General features: G+C 37.0%; 1 protein-coding gene and 1 long non-coding RNA gene across 4 annotated transcripts in view; one reads left to right on the top strand and one right to left on the bottom strand.

Annotated features, from left to right (window-relative positions):
- Nucleotides 1–2,562, bottom strand: part of LOC118735454 — a 7,603-nt gene extending 5,041 nt beyond the window's left edge. The window contains exon 1 of the long non-coding RNA XR_004992599.1: nucleotides 2,365–2,562. This is a non-coding gene — a long non-coding RNA (uncharacterized LOC118735454). The remainder of the gene's footprint in view (nucleotides 1–2,364) is intronic.
- Nucleotides 1–4,284, top strand: part of LOC118735453 (E3 ubiquitin-protein ligase Ufd4) — an 88,954-nt gene that overhangs the window by 55,040 nt on the left and 29,630 nt on the right. The gene's annotated exons all lie outside the window — the stretch shown is intronic.

Genomic DNA, 4,284 nt, shown 5'->3' with positions numbered 1-4,284 from the left:
TGGGCTGCCATCTTTTTATGTTTAAATCTATGCTTACGCTTTCCCTGGCCTCTTTAACATCTATCTGCATTTGATTTAGGTTAGTAAACGTGATTTTTTTCACTTTATTAATAAAGCTACTTTTAGGGGTAAAAAAATTTGGGAGTTTGTAAATATCTTTAAGTGTGGTCAGAACCGGGAAATGCCTACTGCCTCCTATGCTGATTTGTGGACACTGCCATTCTAATTTCTCTTTTTCTAGGTTGGTGAAGGTAAGATCTAGTACTGATCCCGCATTTCTTTCATTACATACGTGCGTTTTGGTGCCATCGTTTAGACATAGAAAATTTGCGTTCTCAGTCTCAGAGCTTAGCAAAACGCCTTTAGGTGTGTTAATTTGATCGCCATACTTGATACATCTGGCATTAAAATCCCCTAGTAGGATAACATTTCTAAAATTACTCAGAAATATTAACAAGCGGTTTATTTCTGTTGAGAAATCGTTGAGTCTAAGGCTAGGCGGTAAGTATGCGTTACATATGGTTATGTTGGTGTTTAGGCTAGTAGTCTTAGCTATTAATACATCCATCTTGCTGTTATACTTAATTTTCGTGAATTTGAGTCCTTTTTTGAAGCCGATAGCTACCCCTCCATAACCATCCGACCTAGTCTTTCTTAGTAGGTTAAAGCCTATAAGATTGTGATTTGTTGTCGATTCATCGTGTGAGAATATTTCCTGAAGGCATATAATGTCTATGTCGTGCCTGTTATTAAAATGGTCTAAATAGCTCTTATTTGCCTTAAGGCTTTGTATATTATATTGTAGGATTTTCGTGTTCATTTGTGGGAGTTGGTGTAATCCTGTCACTAACTTTGACTTTGCAAATTTTCTCTAACAACTGTACTAGGGGTTCGTTTTGATCTATCTCAAACTTTTTAATGAGTAAGCTAACCAGTTTCTCTATTTCTGTCACTCTGTCCCACTGTGCACTTAGGAAGACAGGCTGTCTGGTTGTGTCTTTTCTTTTTACATTGCTCATTTCTTTTTCGGTATGCATGTTTGCGGGTTTGTACTGCGTTACTTGGCTATACTTCTTTTTTGTCAATCTTTGGTTAACTACCTGATCATTGTTTATGACTGGATTGTGATTGGAAAGAGTGTCCGGAAAGTTTTCCTCAAAATCTAACAGCGAAAAACGATTTGCTCTATTTTCTAAACTATACATGTCGAAGGCCTCTTTTTTTGAGATTTTTTTTATGGTCATAATTTCCAGCACTTTTTCTTCTTTCTGCCACACTTCACATGCCTTTTTTTTAAGTGAGTTGTGACCGTCATTCCCGCATAGAATGCAATTATTGGTATTGGTTTTACAGTTGCTATTACATCCTTCCTCTTTTCCACAAACAATGCATCGGTTTTTGGCTTTGCAGGTTAACCCGGTATGGCCAAGCCTTCCGCAGTTAAAGCACTGTCTTACCCTCGGAATATAGTGCTGCACTTTAAGCTTAACATAAAATAGGTTTATTGTTTCCGGAAGCTCATGTCCCTGAAAACCAATTTTGACCGAAAATGGCAGAAAATTTTCTCTATCATTTGGGTCCCGTCTAGTTAATCTAGTTACTGATGTCACTTTTATGTCTGATATGATGTTGCTTAGAATTTCTTGATCAGAAAAGCCCAGCGGCACATTTCTAACAACCCCCATGGTTTCAACAAAATTTCTTGGAATGAATGGCTTCATTTCATTTTTAGTCAAATATTGGTTTTCAAGGCACTTGTTTGCTAATTCGTACGTTTCAAAAAACACTTTGTATAAAGATTTCCCTATAGCCTTAATATTTTTGATACCCTCTATCTGAAAATTTCTAATTTTATCCCACAGGAAAAGACCATTTCGCATTCTGTCATTATTACACATTGAGCTTTTTGATGTGTCTATTAAAACACAAAAGTCACCCCTATGTACGTTTGTGTATCGCACACTGTACTTAATGCCTTCATTATTCACCGTTGATGTTTCGTTTCCACTTTTTTCCGCTTGCTTTTCTAATAGCCTGGCGTACGTGCCTTTTGGTACAATCATACCTTGTAGCGGGATTTGCGTTCCGTTATTTTCGTCCGTCTTTGTCTTTTTATTATTCTTCCTAACTGTACCTAATTTCGCACTGTCTTCGTCCGTCTCGGAGTCTTTTTTCTCCATATTACAACCTTTAATTATTCTTTTTCTGTTTAATTTTTTCTGATTTCTACTGACTTCGAACCAATTCGCAGCCATAGAGTCAGACTCATTTATATCTAAAGCCTCTGACGCCGAAGCGTCGGCCATGCTGCTTTGCAACCTTCTAGCTCACTTATATATATATACACGGCACTGAGAAACTTACCCACAGAAATTTGCCAAACTTGATGCCACGCTAAGTTGTCCTCTAAATTATAGAGTTGTCTCAAAAAGTTCTAAACACTTGATAAAAACACAATTACTGCACTGTGATACAATAAAACTTAACACTTAACACTTATAAATGCTCCTGAATAGTCGACGTTCCACTAGAGATGAATTGTAACCTCCACCCTCGGCTGCTATGCTGCGAATGCTTGCATTTTGTTTTTGCACGAGGCGAATTTATACAAGGTGGTGGCAAGAATACAACAACAACAACCACATGTATTTTGTATTGCGGATGTTATGTCAAATCTCAAAAATTCTTATAATTTCGTTTTTTTTTTAGTTTTTCTCGAAATATGTATGTATGTAAGATATATAAAGATGTGCATATCAAATCAATTGCCTTTCCAACCATATCCACATATTGAAATTCGGTACAATAGTTTTCAAAAATGTATAAGATTTTGAAAATATTGAAAATTCCACCTTTACCCTCCCCTAGCAAGCCCCTATCAATTTGCACAAAAAAAATTTACACCTTTCAAATCAGTAGAAAGGAGCTGACCACGCCCACTTTAAAGTTTTGTTTTATCTCAACGGCCGCTATACCGCATTTATGCCTCAAAACGAGTCTACGTTACGAATGAGTGTAAGATACAACAAAGAGTCAAATGAGTTAGTTGAATGAGCTGACTCCTTAAAGTTAATTTGAGTCAATTCCTATAAATTTCCTGAGTTACCCACTCTTACTGAGACAAACAAGTCTGGCCATGTCATAGCACACACTTTTCTTTCTCTATCTAGCGCAGTGATCGACACGCCATAGCTTACTGAGCGCTCTGTGACCACATGCGTGTTTCACCTATATACGAACAGCGGTAGCGGAGCAATGATTTCCACGCACACAGTCTCATTCATTGAATCGTTTTTATGCAATGGTCGGCATACTAGCGCATTCAAACTATTGAATAAGTGGGAGTGTGTGCATTACTCAGCTGGTGCTCTTCGTATGTGAAACACCCATGTGCTCAGAGAGCGCTCAGCATTCTTTAGGGGTGGCTAACAAGCATGAATATGTTCCGCTCGCAAACCAAATCGTGGTTGCCTCAACTAAAATTTGGTAACTATGACTAAACCATGTGTTGAAAGAAAGCTTATCTGCATTAGCAGAGCTTAATTACATCCTTTTATGAACCATACGTTAAATTGAATGGAATATGTAGAAATATGCTTCAAAGAAATATTTATTATTATTTACCAAACCCTTCAACTAAATTAACGATTTGGTACAACCTAGATGAATATTAGAAGCTTTAGTATATTAAGTTATAATTACCAACCCATGGTAATAGTTCCCAATCCTTGGTAACAGTTCCCAAATATTGTCAAAATTCGGAAACTAAATATCTTTAGTTGTCGAAACTAATCCTTTTTCTCAGTGTGGGAGTGTAGAGGTGTGTTTATATTTTCCTCAGAGTTCGCATTAACTGCAGGTTCAGCAACAACACCTTCGTCCAAAGCAACGGAAGGCGGGAGCGAAGGAAGAGATGCACGACGCACATCCATACACACTTTACAATAGAATGGACTATTTGACGAGTTCAACTAATCAACATCGGCCGGTTTCAACACAACACAAAGCAAATGAAAAAACTCGTTGCAGTTTGTGCATTGCACTTTTGGTTTAGCACGTTCAACCCTTTGTTTACAAAGCAAGGCATTGCTAATATTATTATTATTATTAAATGCCGAAAGCAATTCAATCTAGTTAATTTCACCAAGAGTCACTGTCTCATTATATGATTTTTACCACATTAATAGATATGTATAAAATTCACTTTAAACGCAGATAAAAGCTAAAAATAGCAGAGCTGTAAAAAACACGTCCGAACTTTAGCTCGTCTTTTTCGTTATAACA

This window comes from Rhagoletis pomonella, unplaced genomic scaffold (assembly GCF_013731165.1).
Source record: "Rhagoletis pomonella isolate Grant_MI unplaced genomic scaffold, Rhpom_1.0 Rhpom_scaffold_00003, whole genome shotgun sequence".
Classification (NCBI taxonomy): Eukaryota; Metazoa; Arthropoda; class Insecta; order Diptera; family Tephritidae; genus Rhagoletis; species Rhagoletis pomonella.
Note: the sequence above shows the minus strand (reverse complement) of the source record. Positions and strands in the feature narration are given on the sequence as shown.